The sequence below is a fragment of the Gallus gallus genome, chromosome 1 (assembly GCF_016699485.2).
Source record: "Gallus gallus isolate bGalGal1 chromosome 1, bGalGal1.mat.broiler.GRCg7b, whole genome shotgun sequence".
NCBI lineage: Eukaryota > Metazoa > Chordata > Aves > Galliformes > Phasianidae > Gallus > Gallus gallus.
In genome coordinates this window covers 138,039,535-138,059,403 of record NC_052532.1, presented here as the reverse complement: position 1 = coordinate 138,059,403, position 19,869 = coordinate 138,039,535, and the positions used below count along the sequence as shown (strand labels likewise).

General features: G+C 43.4%; 1 protein-coding gene across 2 annotated transcripts in view; it reads right to left on the bottom strand.

The window, feature by feature from the left end:
* Positions 1–16,948, bottom strand: part of MYO16 (myosin XVI) — a 366,647-nt gene extending 349,699 nt beyond the window's left edge. Inside the window, exon 1 of one of the 2 annotated variants that reach the window (XM_004938536.5) lies at positions 16,795–16,948. The gene's annotated coding sequence lies outside the window, so the exon portion shown is untranslated. Of the gene's footprint in view, positions 1–16,316; positions 16,430–16,794 lie in introns of those variants that run through there. The other variant, XM_040662650.2, reaches the window with a different exon arrangement.
* Between the last annotated feature and the right edge of the window lie 2,921 nt (positions 16,949–19,869).

Sequence of the window (19,869 nt, the reverse complement as noted above, 5' to 3'; positions counted from 1 at the left end):
TAATGGTTGAGTTGTTAATTAAAAACGGTAGCAGAATCCCAGATTAGTCCCATCTTTATAAGAACACCATTAATAAACCTGTTTTTCAATTTAGGAAACATCATCTCTGCGTACAGTAGGCATTGTAATATTCCTACAGTACTTCATTCATTACCTTGACAGGTTGCATCACTTAGGCCATCCATGGGAATATATTTCAGCAGCTTACAAATGTTATTTGTGTTTCCACATAGAAACCTCACATGCACAATGTCTGCTTTAAATCTTACATCACCATTTTTCTAAACCAGTAGGCACAACAAACCCATGAACAACACACTCACAATAGGTTTTCTTATTTATTATTAATTTATTTATTAATAGTGATTGTTAGGCTGAAGAATTCTCATCTCACTATTTTCCTTTTTCTTTTTTTTTTTTTTTTGCAGTCAGATTACAGTGCATATGAAGTGAAAAAAACACTATTCCACAAACGTTCAACCAGAAAACAAATCAGGGTCCAGCACAGTCGTGTCCTCAATCCTCCTATAGTCTGTATTACGACATGAACATAACGATGTACAACACAATGCAGTAGCTGTTGTACCATCTGATTTGCACTGCATCGGTAACACTGGCCTGATCTAGACCTATCTTCTTTCAAGTATGGTATCCAAGGCAAACACTTTTTCTTTCAGTGCCTCCCATTTTATTATGTTAGCCCACGATGTCAAAAGCAGTTGTTGGTGGTAAAATAGTAGAGGCTGAACTTCCCTGCCAATATCCCATTACAGATGGTAGCAGAGGGGCAGTCTGACACGATGGTGCCTGATACAGAAGCGTGCTTGAAACAGAGGTGTGTCACTGAATTCCTTCATGCAGAAAAAAATGGCACCCACTGACATTCATCGACACTTGCTGAATGTTTATGAAGACCAAGCAGTGGATGTGAGCACAGTGAGGTGGTGAGCGATGTGTTTCAGCAGTGGCAACAGCAGGTCGAGGTCGCCTCCACTGGTGTAGATTTCTACAAGCATGACTCTTGTTCATTGCTGGTGAAAACGCAGAGCTAATGGTGGTGACCACGTTGAAAAATAGAGCAAATTCTCAGCTACAAAACACTACCAAATAATGTTATTATGCTCTTTGCATGTGCTGTTGTTTCCATGAAAATAAATAGGAGGCATTATTTTCAGAGCAAACTACATATAGGCTGAGATTCAATCCTGCCTTCACTAGACAGAGTCAGCAGTGGAAATGTAAATACTAGCCACAAAGACTATCTTAATCAGCTTCCAACTATGAATGGCTAATAATTGTGAATAATAAATGAATTCCAAGACTGGAGTACACAAACTATACAAACATATACAAGATTGATGAATGGTTGCTAAAAGGCCTGTTTATTTCCTGTCTCTGAAACATTTTTTTAATCCAGTATTGCAAACCCTTAAAGAAAACTTAACTATTTCCTATTTTAAGTATACAGAAAAGGAAGATTTAGGAAATAGTGACTTATGAGAGGAGAACCAACTGAAGAATAGACAAGATTCTTCTTTCGTACACCTTGTTTTTAAGGAGATGCAACTGATCTCCTTCCAGTGGAGTTTGTCTGATGTGTATTCTCCACATAAACAAGTGAGTTATTTTACAGAAAGCCCTTGCTATTTTAATATTCTTTGCCTCCATTTCTGAAAATTCTCATTCCCCAAAAACATACGGCCAAAGTCCTGTCTTTGAGAACTTCTGTCTTTATGCTACATGCATACAATGCAGCTCTTTCTGCCAGTAAAACAATCTTTATTGAACCCACTTTTAAACTAAACATAAGCTTTGGAAGTCTACAGGCAAGAAAATACACTAATTTAGTGTACTTCCAGAGAACTTCCGATTACACGTATTGGAGAAAAAATGACAATCTACAGTAGTACTACAGTAAACAGACTTTTGAGATCATGCCTTTGCTTCTAGAAATTGATCTAACGGCATTTACACTGGAGCTAAATCAAATTACAGAAGGAACAGTGTACTTCACTGTAATTTTGCTGACACTAATAGTATTTATCTTGCATCCAACGTGAGAATGAATGGCTCAATCTCATCACGAAGGGAATCCTGTCCAGTTTTAAGTACTGGCCAGAAAGCCTGGAAGAAACAGAGAGAGCTGACACTGGGAGCCAAAGCCAAACAAATTTGAAAGAGAGTTGTATCTGTTCTGTTTATAATTGCTCACATGAATTTTGTCGATTCTTCTAGCTTTGGCAGCACAAGGTCTCAGTAGAGCAGTAGTCTGAGTAGAGATGAGATAATGCAGGGCGATTTCTGTGTATGCTATTGGGGAAAGACTGGACCAGGGAGAGATTTGTCTATTAGGACATTAATGTCTGCATTCTGGAATACCAATACCTGCATGAAAAGGAATAAACTTTACCTCAGTTGCAAAGGTATTGCTACAGAATTTAATTCTGCAGTTCATTCTATTTTTAATGGATTTTGCTTGCTATTTTCTATCGCACAGTAGGTTATAAAACAGCTCACATGGTCATTTTGCAAAAATTAACAGCATTTACTATGTTTCAGTGCTTACGATTAAACAGGGAATATATCCACACCACTACAATGTATGCTATTAAATGATATACTAAAGTCTTCTTTGTGCTTAGAGAGGAGGATAACAAGGATACTAAAAACACCTTATTTAACAAGGGAAAGTCTTTGCTTCTTTTGAATTACTTTAAATATATAATTTTCTTTGTTAAGGAGATTCTGAATAAATTATCCCAGTTAATGTGTTTTTTAGAAGGATTCAATATTAGATAGTCACAGACAACATAATAGAGTAAATCAAGATCAACACAATGTCCCTCAAAGGATTAATAATTAAGTCTTAGCTGCAATATGCACAAAAATAGGGAATTGCAAAAAAAATTCTGACTGCATAGCTGAGGTTCCCATTTGCTCTGAATCCATTAGAGAAAATGCCTCAAAAGGCAGACTGCAGATGAGGAGCTGTTGGAGAGGGTCCAGAGGAGGGCCACAAAGATGATCAGGGTGCTGGAGCACCTCCCCTACAAAGACAGGCTAAGGGAGCTGGGCTTGTTCAGCCTGGAGAAAAGAAGGCTGCAGGGTGACCTCATTGCAGCCTTTCAGTACCTAAAGGGAGCCTACAAAGAGGAGGGGAGTCAGCTCTTTGAAAGGGCAGATAATAGCAGGACAAGAGGAAATGGGTTTTAAGTTGAAGAAGGGAAGATTTAAGTTGGATGTCAGGGGAAGTTCTTTACTACGAGATTGGTGAGGTGCTGGAAAAGACTGCCCAGAGAGGCTGTGGATGCCCCATCCCTGGAGGTGTTCAAGGCCAGGTTGGATGGGGCCCTGGGCAGTCTGCTCCAGTATTAAATGTGGAGGTTAGTGGGCCTGCCTGTGGTGGGGGGGAGGGTTGGAGATTCATGATCCTTGAGGTCCCTTCCAACCGAAGCCATTCTATGATTCTATGACTGTGTCAAGCAAAATGCATCGTGTTTTCCAAAATAATGTTTTAATGTTGTACAGTAATGTCACACAAAATTGATACATTTGTAACACACCAAAAGGATAAAGGTGCATTAAACATACATCTGTGGAGATACAAGAGTACTGCAGTTTGACTAGCTGGAATGCCATAGAAGACAGATGTTACTTCAACTCTATAGGGTATAATTGGGAAGGAAGATTCAGGATCTCCATTGCAACTTATGTTGCCGATCAATATATTTTTCTCCTCAAGAAATAAAACTTTTATCACAAAATTATATTTTTAAATATATTTAGTCTCGCTGTTCTCCAAGTACTTAAAATAATGTTATTCCTTTTTGAATTAAGCATGATCACAAACTAGCAGATTTAATACTTTAAAATGAAAGTCCAAGAGTTTAATGATTGCATATTAGCATGGGCTCAGTGCTTCTAATACTGTCTGAAAAGGAGTAAAAGGAAAAATCCATATTCATTTCAGTTCAGTATTTTCTTAAATACCATAGACTGTGAACCTTAACATGTAATAGACGTTCTTAATCTGAAAGTTCATTTGTAGACTGTGGGATTTCATATTTATGTCTTGGTAGTCCATATATTATTGTGTAGATATTAGTGGCAGGTTGACTTTAGCTAGCTGGCAGATGCCCCCACAGTTGCTCCATCACTCCCACTCAACCGAGGAGGGAGGGAGAATAAGGTGGAAAAAGTTACAGGTCCAGATACAAAAAGACCTGTTACTATCACTGGCAAAACAGACTTGACTAAGGGAAACGTAATTTAATTCGTGGCCTATTTAGATGGAGCAGGATAGTGAGAAATGAAGACAAATCTGAAACACTTTTTTCTCAGCTCTCCATTCTTCCTAGGCCCAGCATCACTCCCCTTCATTCACACCTCTTCTACTTCCCCTGCTGCTCTCCACACAGAGCAGAGGGATGGGGACCTGGCTTAACAGTTCCCCTCTGCTGCTCCTTCCTGCTTGCACTATGTCCTGCACTGGGGCTACCAAAGCTGATTGAAACTCACTGTGTCCAGCGTGGGGCAGACCCAAGCCTCATCTCACAGATGCCACCCACACAGCCCCTCTGCTACCAAACCTTGCCGCCTACATCCAATGTAATTACTTGCTGACAAATAGGTTGTTTCAATATAACATAGTACTCAATTCCTCAATCTCCCCTGCTTGGCTCTAAGAAAAAAAAAAAAAGATAAGTTCCTCCACAGAGAACCTTCAAGGAGATTCCCAGTGTGACTGTGGACAGTTTTTCCCAGATGCAAGAAAATCCCCAGAATTTTAAAAACGACAGAGAGTTCCACAAGCTTTGATGTTAGAGTGCATTCTAAGGCAACCTAGCTCCACCATGCTTGAACACCGTACAGAATTGAATAGTTCAGCTGGAAGGGGCTCAGTGCTCTTTGAAAGTCCAACTGCCTGACCACTTCAGTGCTAACCAGAAGTTCCAGCATGTTATTGAGGGTGTTGTCCAAATGTCTCTTGAATAACTACAAGCACAGTGCATCAGCTATATCTGCAGGAAGCCTGTTCCATTGATTGACCACTCTCCTGGCAAAGAAATGTTTCTCAGTGCCCAGTCTGACCCTGCCCTGGTGCAGCTTTGTGGCATTTCCATGTGTCCTGCCATCAGTTCCCAGAAACAGAGCAGAGCCCAGCACTTCCCTCTTCTTCCCCTCCTCAGGGAGCAATGAGGTCATGTCTTGGCCTCCTCTTCTTCAGACTGTACAGCCCAGTGTCCTCAGCCTCTCCTCAAAGGCCATGCCTCCCAGGCCTTTTATGCCTACACTCAGTACGTAGATCGGAATAAAGACCTTGAAGAAGCATTTTTATTTACATAGTAAACAAAATGCATGTGAAATATAAAAATAGATTAATGTATTCATTGTGGAGCTCTAAATTTGATACATAAATTCATTAGGGAAGCAATAAACATACTGTATAAATTAATTACTTTGTGGTTATCCTCATTAAATGCTACTTAATGAGTTAATAAGCTTGAAAAGCAATGACAAATTGCTAAAGTACACGTACAGGATTTTTCTTTTTTTTTCCACATTAACAGAGTGCTGCAGCTCTGGACACAAACTAACAAAATTTATGACAGCTGGTCATTTTATCTTACAAAATTCACTAACAAGTACATTTCCACACAGAATGTGAACTTTGTAAACTCTGCACTTTCAACTGCAGAAGAGATTCTTGCTAGAGTTTAAGAACCACATACTACTAAAAGAAAAACTTCTTTGTATCACACACAGGATGACTTCCGTGATAGGTTCTGCTAAATCAAAATGATACGTACAGCAATGCTTGATAATTACAAACAAGCTTTCGTGGCTTTAATGTCTGAGGATGACAAACACACAGTCACATGGTCAGTTAGGAATTGGGAAGTTACATCCCAGTGTCTGAGCAGCACTGGGGGAAGGTACTCCCAACACCAATAAATACTTTAATTTTTGTGATGAAGTATAAGCATCCCAGAATTGACTGAGCTCTATCATTAGCATGCTAGCTATGGGACACTGAAATGGTGGCCCTGTTTGTCACATCATAGGTATAGGCTGCTTATGCTTTCATCTTGTAGAGCACAAAGGCTGAAAGAGGTGTTGGTCTATCTTATAGTTTAAACACAGAAAAACCCACATAAAAATGTTTTTCACCTTTTCTCTTTTCATGCCATAACATACACGTGAGAGAGGATGGCATGCTGCATCCCACAGTACATTAGTCACATTGATATTACAAATACCTTTGCTCTAAAGCAAAATATAGCCCAAACACGTCTTAAATACCAGCCGCATCAGTGCATTAACTAAGCACAGTTCAGTGAATGCATCCATATGCAGTTCTCTCACTTTCCCAGGGCACATACAATTTGCAGTGAAACTACCAGTGTAACCTTGAATGAAATATTTAAGGCAGTCTTGGACTATTTCATGCTCAAACAGTTCCTTAGAAAAGCTCAGGATATTAATCCAAATTTCCACACCCCTTAAACTGACTTTGTTGACTCCTTAAAACTAACTTACACCAGCAAAATCTAACTTTCCTTTCCAGGAACATATTAAAACAAGATGGAAGTAGTTTCCAGCATCCTCCAGTACAAACAGTCAGATCTCCATGCGAGCTAACAGCATGAGAACTCTTTTTAAATAAAATTCAGAAGAGGTCAGTTAAGCATCAAGGAACACTACTGTATTAATTTTGCCTAAGTTGGTCTGCATTGCTACGACAGTAGAATTAACTCCACCAGTGAAAAAAATGTTTAAGAGGACAGAAGAAGGCACATGCTGATGGAGAACAGCTACCAGCAATTCTTTCTTTCAGATAAATAACCCCATGGCTATTGTTTCATCAAACCTTGAATTCTTTTAAAAACTAACTATTCTGTAAACATAACCATGTCCATCAATCACACAGTCTTTAGACATCTTCAATTGATTTTGGTCACTTAAGACTAACTCACACAGGATTTGTAAGCCACAACACAGTTAAATGCCATCTCTATAACTGGATCAAAACATCTATTAAACAAATGAAGACATACTCGTGTCTTCAACAGTTCCATGCTGAGACTTTGCTAACTAGACAGCTAATGACAATAGCTTTACTCTACTCAACACTGTTGAGGACGCTGTAACAGATTGTCCCTAGGTGGTTTGTAAAGTTACAGCAGGAAGAAGTCGCATTGCTTAAGGGGGCTATGGGGAGGAGGAAGAAGAAAAAAATCTTTGATCCCAGGCTAATTACTGAGATAACAGCAATAAACAACACTAGAAAAAATACTTAACGTGGAACAAGACTAACCATTTATCTCAGTTAGTATTATATATTTTTTTATTTTCTGATAGGCACTTTAACCTTCATTCAGGCCCTGATTTTCAACAGTCGTTCTAATACTCTGACAGAATCATTCTGAAAAGGAATTTAAATGCTGTTTGAGGCAGAAGAGCCACAATCAGTCACTGCCTGCATTCTCAAAAAAAAACCAGACAGGAGAGTCACAAAATGAAGGATGGGTGGTGTGGGCTGAGATTGGTTTTCTTTCTCTTTTCCTTTAATGCATCTTATCTTATTATCTCACTTCTGAACCATTATGCCCGTGGAAGGGAAGAGGAAAGGTCATCAGTAGCCAGTGGCAGCACCAGCTGGGAGCTCAAAATGGCACTTGCAGTTTTCAGCTGTCAGATGCTGCCTGAAATTTAACAAGTGCCAATAAGAAATGATCTGCAAGCAAATCTGTAGCTTTTTTTAAGCTAGCAAGGATAAACGAAGGGTTTTGAGAGCAATTTGAAGGCTATTATATTATTACACATATACACAAAGTATTCCAATTTATTCAGTTCCAACGGTTTCCAGGTTAGCACAACTCCCACCTACATCCCATGCTTAAATACCAAAGCTGAAGTACACTGTGTTACGTCTGATCTGCTCCCCATTAAAATTCCCTGACATCTTTTCCCTCTGTTTTTTTGTGAGTATGCATCATAAATAAAACGAGACCAAACAATATTGGTCGTTTTAATTTACTCTTATGAGTGGTGATGTGAATTGCCCGTATCTCCTAACAACAATTAAGCCAAGAATGCTGAAACAGTACAATGAAGATGCGGAAAGCAACACAACTACACACTAATGCTTTCTAGCCCCATCCACACTGTGCTTTTGATTCAACCTCACGCTGTTTGTCCGTAACTGTATTTTTGGTGACCTAGACCTGTCTTTCCCTAGCAGCAAGCTCCACCCATGTCTAAACCCAGCTGGAATTCACAGCCATGCTCCCAGCCTACCAACGAGATGAAAAAAAGGAAGCGGCTCCCTCCACAGCTGCAAGATCAGCAAACATACTGCAACAGCAGCCACAACACTGCTGCCCTTCCTTTGGAAGATGATCTGCTAATATTTAAACACAGACATAGAAAGACACTTGGGCCCAACCCGTAGCCACTCCCAAATGCCACTCTGTTTAAGAATACAAAAAACCTTTCAGAATACAAAGCCAGCCTACCAGTGCGACAGGCCCCTTCCACCTCACACAAGATGTCCCTAGCCCCAACACAGAAGAGGACAGAGCATAAAATCGTGAGCTAAGGAACATTTACAGTGAAGATGAATGGCCTGCAGTTTTCTCCTGGTATACGTTTCTTTGATTTCCAGACCAGACAAAGCAGTGCCAACAGCTCCAGCACACTGCCACAGCCCAGCATCCTCACAAAATAGAGAGACCACATCTGCCAGGTCATTGTTTCATGAAGGGCTGTGGCTGTTCCCATGCATGACTTGACATATCCACAGACTATCTCAAAGGAGTAAGTGGCTTTATCCCGTAGACCAGCTTTAACCTTCCCTCCCTCTGCTCCCAGCTCGTCTTGGATGACTAAATTCCTACCCGCACATTGGCACTGAACTGACTTATCTAAAATCCTATGCATTTTATTTAAATCACAGTTTTAAAAATATTAAGATTAGCTAGTCTAATGACCACTTACTATATACAGCAGAAATCCCGAAACTGAATTATTCTTAGCTAATGAAACTCCTCTGACTTAAATTATTTTTGCTATCTCATTTGTCCCTGTGGACATGGCCTAATTTCCCCCTGTTCTTCTCACATTTGATAGACATAAAGCTTTTGTGGGGCAAGGACTGTCATTTATTATACGTCTAAATGGGACCTACGCCACAGAAGCCTGAAGGCTTTGAAATGTTACTATAATGAGGACGTTTGACTGCTCTTTCTAGTGGATAAGACTTGCAGTAGCTGCATTCTAAACTAATAAGGAGACAGTTTGAAAGTAGTATTCTCCATTCTTGGAAAACCGTATAACAAAAATAGCAGAAAGAACAGAAATAGAAAGCCTAGATAGGAGTTAGACTGTCAAACAAGCACACAAGTAAAAACCATTCAACCTATTAACCTATAAAAACTAAGTCTCTGGGGATGAAAGTTGCCACAAACCAGCTTGGCTTCCTCACCCTTTATTCACTGGGATGGGATCTCCCAAACTGCTGTACACTAGAGCATTCTACAACTCCTGTGTGCCGTTTGTGCCAATATTTCAATTCACAGGAGGCCAAAGATTAAGTCTGTAATTGTAAAAAAGATCATTAAATACCAAAGTCTCACTTGATACAGCATTGGAATCACTGATGCCATCGCTATCCCCGACCCCTCCAAGCAGTAAGCTACAGCCACCATCGGGCTCTTCACTATAACTGCTCGCACCAAAATCCAGCTAGGTTTGACACTTGGGAGCACTTCCAAGTTTTCTCTATCGCAGGCATGAGGGAGCAGTTAAGGGCAGAAGACCTCCCAGGAGAGCACTAGAGAAATGTCACAAGCAGAGGAAGCCGGAGACTTGGCAGGGCCTGTATCCATACTGTTTGTCCAGAGCAGGCCTTGCAGCAAATTAGGCAGCCAACAATGCCTTTTTCTTCCCCGTTGCTCTTCAGAAGGAACTACTTCACTATCTCTAGTAGGGATACTGAATTAATTAGCATATGTGCACCGCAAACAATCAGGAAACTTGAACCCGGTACTAAACAAAAACCAAAGTATTTGACATTAAAACATTCAGTGTGAAAGAGTGAAAGGGGTCGAGAAAGTACTGGGCCACTTGACATCCAAAAGCAGTGCCGGTGGTAGGAAGTGGAAGCAGAGAAGAGTAGCCTGCAGCGTTTTTTGTATCCCTTCCTTTCTGTGGCTGTGTTGGCACACAGGGATGTAGACTAGCATGTCCTGCTGGGAAAGGAAGAGATGTGACAGGACTGAGGAATCGCCAGTGCAGGGCAGGATCTCGCACTCTGAAGTGACTCCTACTGCTTTTTTGCTAAGTGCACATCCACAGTCAAGCGTTCCCCAAGCACAAAGCGGGTCTGCTGGAAAGTGAACCCTTTTGTTGTACAAAGACAAACAAGCAAAAGATTAGTTTAAAAGCCTGCTACAACTGCTGTGCATTGAAGACAAGCGACAAGCTTTTACGCTTAATTGCTTCGTCAGTCCAATAAGGGAATAAGGTATTCTCAGCCTAAGAGCTTGTTTGTTTCTTTTTCAGCTACATCAATTAAATTAATAAACAGATCTCTCTATATATATACCTTATTTATAGTATTTAACTCCAGACTGGTTACAAAGCTCCCCATCTCTAAACACACTAATACCTAGCATTTTAAGAAACCAAATTATTAGGCTTTAGTTCAGCAAAGCACGCATTGCCTTCCAAGAATCTGTCACATTTATGAATTTCTGACAAGAGCAAGCCAACTTAGCAAAAGCAAGAGAACACCTGAGAGACCTTCTGTGGAAGTGAAACTTCTACGAACACTTACTTGATGGCCAGGATATCTTTTGCCAGGTTCTCTGTTCATCTGACCCATACATCATAGACTAACTGGTAGCAAGCTACAAGGACAGCTTTATCCTTCTAAGGCCACAGTACACTTTTTTAGCAGGCTTACAGCTGCTCCAAGTTGCACCTTTCTATCTATATATAAAAAAGCTGCCTCGGCTGCCGTAAACTACAAGAGCCCATGGCCAGTACATCCTGATTACACCCTGAGTTCTTCTCACACTTCGAAGGCCAAAGATAACTGTGGTAGAAAGCAATTCAAGAATGTCTCCTCCGCTAGTCATGTCTGAGTAGAATCTGACCCTAAAAGTGAGAGTTCAAAAGCCAGTCATTTGGGTTGTGGTGACTGTCTGTATTAAGTTTCTGTAAACGTTTGGCTCATGTCTTTACCATTATGTAAAAATAGAACAAATATTACTATTTCCTTTTAGACATTATATACAGAACATTGTCATAGAAATAAAGCTCTCTATAAACATTGGAAATTAGTGGTTCTGGATTCCTTAAGGGTATATTTACCATAAAATGTCTTGCTCCAGTGCTAATTACAAAATTAGCAAGAAGCTTACGAGTAATTAGATTGGGGTGTTAAATCACTAATGTTCCTTAAATAAAACTCCTAATTAGGACACAGCGCACATATATCTACAAGCTAGATCTGACAAACTGCCCAAACTGTCCTTTTTTGCTAACATCTAGGGCACCACAAGGGAAAGGAAAGGCACCCACAGTACCCTATTCATTCAACTCATGCAGGTACAGGCAAGGACTCCTTTGCACACCCACTCTGGCTCCAAAACAGACAGACATGGCAGACACGGCCATACCCTCACATACCAGAGGGTCATTCATCTCTGTCTTTCAATTACTTAGGAAGCCTGGGCTCTTGCTCTTATTGAGTTTCCATGATGGCATTTAGTTGCCGACACTATAAAAACATAGAACCATCAACACTACCTGGTCCTCCCTCCTCCTCCATGGTATTTCTCAGACTAAGATAAATCTAGTAGGATAGATGGGGTTTTTTTATTACATCTAATAAAGCAGCACTTGATACAAAGGCATCTCACTTGAGAATTGATCCACAGTTAACTACCACAATACAAACAGCAACAGTTGTAACTTCTTTACAGCCTATTTAGCTGAGACGTATTTAACTGCTTCCAAAGAAAACCACCTATATTGACATTCCACACATCCCAAAGACAGTCTTTCCAAACATTCTGCATCTTTTTCTAGTCTCAAATGAAATCATCTGTGATCACAGAAATGCAGATGCACAGACTTTTTTTTTTTTTTTTTTAAGGTATCAGGAGGAAAAAAAGACAAATCTGTTCATTCAAGAAAAGTTCTTCACCAATTTATTTAATTTATTTCCAGTTCACTTAACATTGCTGCGTGTGACAAATGACCTTCTGATTCTATGGAACATTTCGCTCCTACTTTGACATCGACCATCATAAAACTAATTGTGTCTTCTGAACCATAAGCAGTATCTGTCACCTGTATTTCGCTACCCAGTGTTGTACTCATTGCAATGCACAAGTGCAAGGAACACTTGCATCACACCTCTGGGACAGAGGGAGCTTCCAGTATCTCCCCAGGACTGAAGTCACACTGCTCAACCACTCTGGGGCAAATTTCTGAGCAGCCACTCCTCACTGCCAGACACATTCACATGCCAAAGGCAGCTGTGCCACAGGCACCCAGCCACTGTCACTGCAGGGGAAAACAATGCTTGAAGTGAGGTGCAGAGCAACTTCAAAACCAGATACCTGTCAGCTGCTAAAAATCAAGCTGTTTTTTTTTGGAAACATTCCATATTTCCTCTTTCTCCCACCAGCTCCAACGAGAGGAGCTCAAAACCACCAGAAAAATCAGCCTGGTCACCACAGCGTCTATATGGAAGTCAACACCGGTGTCAGCCCCACAATGCTCTTCCCTCTTTCTGAAGCTACTGAAGCTCTGATCTGATATCACCACTGCTCATATGCGATTCCAGAAAGGGACAAGCCAGAATCAGCCTAGCTGGAAACAAGCAGCTACTTCCCCCTGCGTGACCCAAATCTCCCGGTTAATTCCAGCCACCCTGAAGACATTTACCTGCGAGGCCACATGGTTGGGACCTCTTTTTTAACTTCACAATTTAACATCTCTTTTTGTTTAACGCTGCAGCAATTAACCCAGCAAAAACCGAGTATTTGCCTCATCCACTAGAAATAAACCACGATCGTACCCTTCCTGAAAATTCATACAGCACAGAAGATTGCTGAGTGTTTTAAACATTACTCTTCTCCTGCCGCAACTTCCAGCAACCTCAATTATTTTCCAGTGGATATGCTCAGCCCCCTCTACTCAAATATTCATTAACACTGGAGATGACCAGAGATATTCTGCCTGAAGCAGGGTGCTTCCTCAGAAAGTGCAAGTTCTGCTGACACAAAAGCCTTTCTCGGAATTGTACTGCAAATCATTTTGGGGGAAAAAAAAAAAAAAAAAAAACAACAAAGCCCAGTAACACAATGGCCACATCTGAGCTAAATCACTCGGTAGCCCAGACAAAGGTTCGCCGCAAGCAAAATCTGAATCCTGGTCCTGCACAGCTTCCTAAGGCTGTTTTACAGCCCCAAGGGGAACTACAGTCTCTAAAGGTGCACCACAGACCTTTCTAAGGTCTCAAATATTCCAGGGAAGAGAATACCATACCCAAAGACAGGTCACGTTTGCATTAACAGTTCCAGGCAGTAGAGGTAGCAGCACTTTACAGTGAAACATTTAGGGAGAAGGAGCAAAAATCAAAATGCGTAACCGAACCCTCCTCTTCTGTACATACAATAAGACAGACCACGAATCAGAACACAATATATTACAAATCACTCGACAAATAGGCTGTGTCAGTAGCAATATATACATTGCTGGGGATGTTTCTGCTTATTTTCCTTTTTTCCCCTCTTTTTACTGCTGTGACACGTCTCTAAGGAGCTAAATGAATTAACAGCTAGACTTGGCAGCACACAAAACACACACACTTTAGGGAAAATTAAGAGATCTAAGTGCAAGGGCTAGAGTTAACTGCTTGCCAGGAATGTTTTTTGCATTGCACTGATAATTTTGTCTTCCCCTCCCCTCCCCCTTCAGGAAGATGCAACAAACTGTACTTCATGTGAAACTGGCAGAGTCTTCAACCAGCAGGCCTGGCCCACAAAATGGCAAGTGTCTCCAGCAGCTGTTGTTGTTGACAACATGTGACAACATGGTATTTCCAGATACCATCAACAGCATCCCCACTTACTGCTAATTTCGTGCGGGATTACAACACTGTCCTCTGTTCATTAGCTACAATTATCTTGGTAACAGTTAGTAGTAGAAAGAAGATGAAGCTGAAAAAACACAGAATGTGCAAGTGAGGTTGGTCTGCCAGGCTAGCATCTGGAAGACAGTATTGAGCCAAGATGCAGCTTAACCTGAGATACAGACCAAGTGCTTTTGGGCTGTCCTGACTTCTTCACTCGTTTCAAGGCAAACAGGAAATTTTCTACTTTGTACAATTCTATACAAAAGGACAAAGAAAAAATTGCTTATGGACGCCTGGATGAAAGGGTCATTCACACTTGAAGAACATTTTCTGCTGTATCTTACAATTAAACAAAAAAAAAAAACCTGTGGTGCACATCTGTTTAAACTGGGTTTTTAAGCACATTTTCTATGAAACAACCCATCAAATCATACTCTGAAATAACCTGTTGTCTGGACAACCAGGTGAGACGAAAGAAGCCCACGTTTAGATCTGCAACCCATCTCATTAGAGTGTCCCACTTATTACAGGCGCTCATTTCACACTCATTTTGTCAGTTTCCACGTCAAAGCTCAGAAATCATTCCCCTCCAAAGAGTTAAAATGTGGCTGAAGCTGTCATTCAGTCAAAAATGTTTTAGGACGGCTTTAACCTAGATGCTTATTTTCCTTGGTATGACACCCTAAGCATGGTATTTTATAGATACTTTCAAGCAAAGATCTGAATTTAGCACTCAAATGCTGTTTTACAGGAGTGCTTGCCAAGTGCTTTTCATCTCATTATGCCGGTTTGAAATAATGGTACTACTTAAAGTAACATCATGCTAGCATAAAACGCAAGAGTGATTTCAAAGCAGCACAATAAACCACTGTTCCATGATGGTCAGTTGCCTCAACCAACATTACAAATTCCAAACCACTCAAGCGCCGTTTAATTCCTACTGTACAATTTAAAAACATAGTACGCCCAAGGCACGTTTACTGAAATCAATTTGTATGCTACACCCAGCTGGAAGTATTTTGATCTTTCAATTAGAAGATTTTGATCATGTCTCACTTTCTGCACCAAACACACGTTCTGCGTACTGTACTTCAAACATTACTGCTAATGTTTGCTACGCTAATCGATAATCAAGGAAGACTGAGCTCACAATGAACCAACATTATAACAGACACATATACAGAGCCAGTTTCAACCTGGAAACTTTCAGTTCTGGTCTAACCTGCATAACGCCAGACAAATCGCTTCCCCTCCGTTCCTTCCTCTTACAAATTGCTTGCTGTACCTATGTCATCCCTCCAGGCCAAGGACTGGCTTTTTCTTTGTATAATGTGATTTACAGCTGGGAGTTCTTGAATGCTACTGTAACACAAAATCACTTTAACAGTTCAGAGCTCTGCTCCACCAATCACCCTAATCCCAGCCTTTACTGGTGCTCTTAATGGCATCCCTGCTGCTCCCCAACAATAGTCCAGCCAAGAGAACTTGTCCCATCGCTCTGAACCTTCTGTACATACGCACGTTCTTTTCTCCCCCTCGGGCCACATCTCACACACTGGCAACCAAGTCTAAACTTTTTCTATACTCAACAAAAGGTGATGGTTTTTCATCCAAAAAAAAAACATTCCTGAAGTAAAGGTTACTGCATCAGCGCTGCCTGCTCCATTTTTGGTTTAAAATACTGATGACAACGACTGGAGCCAGCAGAACTCTTGGAGAACGCAGTGCTCCAGAGGAGAGCGTGGTCTCACAAGGATGATGGAGCAGAAGGGCAGGGACCAAGGTCCGCTTGAGCTTCCACCTAGAATCCAGCCCTGCCCAGAGCCCCGGGCTGTGGCCTCACTCACCCCTGCCTGCTGCGGGGGCTGACAGTGGGCTTGGCAGAACAGGTCTTCACTTAGAACCAGAAGTCCAAAAGTTTCCCACAGCAAGAAAGTTCACAGTGCAAACATATAAATCACATCATCCTCCTCTTCTTCCCGGATGACTCTAACACGGCATCTTCCAGAGGGAGGGAGGGAGGACAGGGCCATTTTCACCCAACGCAACCCCCCCAGAGCCAGCACTCCCCGCACCTTCATGAAGGGGCTCCAAGGGCTGCAGCCCCAACCCCCAGTGACCGCAGCCGGACCGAGGGACCCCAGCCCGGCACGGGACCCACCTGGCTGGAAGCGAGCCCGGCACTCAGCACTACCCCTTAACTCCCTTCGGAAGGCACGCTTCCTCAAAACGCTGCGATGGAACCGATTGACTCTACCGACGAAAATCGGTGTCGATGAGGAAACCCCCGCCCCGCCCCGCTGCCCGCCGGCCCCGACGCGCGCGGGAGGGCTCCCCCAGCCCGGCACCCCTCATCCCCCGCCCGCACCGGGCAGGGCTGGCGCCGGGCTGCCGGGACGCGAGCACAGAGGATAAATACGAATAAATAAACGTTAAAGGATTTTTTTTAAAAAAGAGGAGGGGTAGCGGGGGGAGAGAGAGGGAGAAAAGAAATAAATGAGGAAAAAAAGGGAAAAAAAAAAAAAAAGGAGAAATAAAAGAGCATCCACACACCAACCACACTCGCTCAAAATCACCTTCCGAGCCGTGCTTCCTTCAGCCTCCTTCACGTGGGCTGTGCCCCCCAGCCCGGCACTCACCTCGGGTAGACGCAGCCGAGGCACAGCCACCTCTCTCCCGGCGGCACTTCCACTTTCTCTCCGGGTCTTTCTTTGCGGCACGGTCCGCCCGGCCGCTCCCGTGCCTCTCCGTGCCCTCTCTCCCGGCTGCCGCTCGCCGCCGCCTCCCCGCGGTGCTCGGCCACGGGAGCGGGCGGGGGCGGCCCCCCAGCGCCCCGCCCCGGTACCTGCCCGGAGCCCCCGCCCCTCCGAGCCCTTCTTTCTATGCTCGGAATGGACCCGACCCCGCGTGTAGCTTCTCCCCTTTTCCTTTTTTTCCTTTTTTATTTTTATTTTTATTTTTAATTATTTTTCCCAAGTTCATTGTCTGCCCGTCTCCGTTAGCGCGCTGCCTGAGGGAGGGGGGCAGGGAGGCTGTTTGGGTTGGAGGAGCCCCGGTGGAGTTGAGCGCAACAAAGAGCCGCTCGGATTCCCCGCAGGCACTTAATGCCCAACAAAAGGGAAAGGCTGAGGATGTCGTAATTATCGCCCCGCGTGATGGAGGCAACAACACTTGGTACGAGGTTTGGAGTTTGACGATAAATGGCAGGGTGGATGCGTCTCTTTCTGCCCCCGTGCTGTAAGCAGCTCGCTCACGCCCTGCCGCTTGCACGCTGTGTGTGCCGGCACCAGAGGCAGAAAGCTTGCATACAGCATAAAGGCAGCGCAGCCACAAGTCCCTGAGGACCGAGCAGCCTTGTGCTGGCTGATGGAATGGTGAAACTGGTGTGAAGGTACATCACCCACACGTGAGAGCCCTGCTTAACTCCTGGCTAAAGTACCTATGCGTCTGTGCAGCAGCCATTTTCCAGGGTCACCTAAAGCCCACGTGTAATTTGTCTCCTCATTGGTCATAAATGGTGCTCACAGGGTGATGGGATCCCTGGAGGCGGGCAGTGTGGGCACCCTGTCTCCATGTAAAGATCAGCTGTGACCCCACCTCCAGATTCACTCAAGCTCTGCAGAGAAGCCTGAGGCTCTGGTCACACACCTGACCAAAGCTCTAGCTTCACATGGAATTTCAGGGCCCTACCACCTGAATATTTAATGTCCCTGTAGCCTGGTTAAACACATAGTCTACATGAATGCTCATGGGGGCAGGGTGCTCTGCCCTGTGCCTGGGAGCTGGAGGCACTGTGCAGCAGGAGCCGAGGGGTTACAAGGCCTGAAGGAAGGAAACAAGGAGAGCCCAGTCTATAGCTGGGTGCTGGGATGCTTGGTTAGGAAGTATGCTTCCAATACGGTCTCTGTGTTGGTGATGTTCATTACAGGCAGCAGAGTAGAGACCCACATCCAGATGGATGTTCTGGATGGTGTCCTCTGGCTCCTTGACAGTACTTCTGGCTCTGTTGGCCTAGCAGGACTCAGCAGGACTTGGAACCGCACCAAAACATAGGACAGAATAGAATCATAGAATCATTAAGGTTGGAAAAGACCACTAAGATCACCTAGTTCAGCCACCAGCCCATCCCCACCATACCCCCTGACCACATCCCTCAGTGCCACATCCACATGGTTCTTGAAAGCCTCCAGGAACAGTGACTGCACCACCTCCCTGGGCAGCTGTGCCACTGCCTCACCACTACTTCTAAGAAGATATTTTTCCTAATATCCAGCTTGAACCTCCCATGGTACAACTTGAGTCCATTCCCTCTTTTCCTGTCACTGGCACTTTCCCAAAGAACAGACTGAAATCCTGTTAGGGGGGAGCTGAGGAAGGCCTGCAGTAGCTTTACAGCTCGTTGGGAAAACAGACTAAATAATCAGCTGCTATGCAAAAGGCAGGTAACTTCCTTCCTGTGCTTGATAAGCAACTTTCGGGCATAAGATATGTAATTTCCTATTGATTTCCCCTCAGTCCAGAAAGACTGATGCCTTGGTGGAAAGGATCTCCTGGCAGCCTTTCGTGGTGCCTCTTTCCTTTGGCTGCCCAAGCCCATGTAGGCTTTCACTCTGAGGTCACCTTCCCTGCTTTGGGAACTGGGCATCTAAAATGGAAACGAAGCAATAGCTGTATAAGGTGTCTGAGATCATGCACACCACTTCCATATCTCTCTACAGTTCATTTTACCTTGACAGTACCTTGCCTGACCCATTAGATTATCACTTCAAAGCAGCCATATCAAGCCAAACAGAAATCACTCTCAGTGTTCCTGTAAACTACATTTAAAAGTTTATTTACCAAGCTAATTGTGCTGAAAGTCATTGAGGAGATTCAGGTGAGACAAAGCGTAGAGGAAAATCCCTGCAGGCTGAAAGGCTTTCTTGCAAGTGAGAAAGCCCAAAAAGTTACGAAAATATCAGAGCTACAGACTGTGACTTGTGGCTCTTGGGAGAATAGAAACTAGTACTGATAAGGAAAAAAAAAACCCAACACAACACACATGCATCTTGACACTTGCTGGTGTCTCAGAGCCTTGAGCAAAGCACTGAAAAGCTGGGGTCATATCGGGGACCCCAGCAGAGAGCTGACTTGCTGCTGTCACAAAGGGCTTGGAGCTACCTGCTGTCCTAAAGGTGGCAGTCCTACCCTGATACTTCCCCTGTTGGAGCAAAACGTGGAGCAAAGCTGATAGAAAGCCAATATTTTTTCATGGCCAGTTTATTTTCCAGGACAGAGCCTGAGCGACAGCATTGGGTGGCTGAGAAAGGAGGAGGGAGCAGCTGCTGAGCTGGGATGGGGGCTGGGGCCGGCCCTTTGGGCAGCCATAGGTCTGACTGAGCCATCCTGCGAAGTTCCCCTCTGGGGGAAGAGCTCAGGAGAGAGCATCTTAAATCCCGTTCCTCCTGTGTACGCTGTGTAACTTGCACGGCAGAAATGGTCTGTTGGAAGGGGAGATAGGACACCAGCTGGACAGAGGGAAGACCTCATGCACGCCTGAGGAGCTGTGAACTGCAGAAATGTTTTATATGACTTTAGAAGAAAAGTATGAAGTTGGAGTGAAAGCTTAGTGAGAGTGAGGCGAGAGGAGGCGGTGCATCTTTTGAAGCTCCCATCTGAAGAGACGTGAGGGAAGCACCGCTCCTGGCCCACCCGCAGCCTACCAAGAAGGCCGC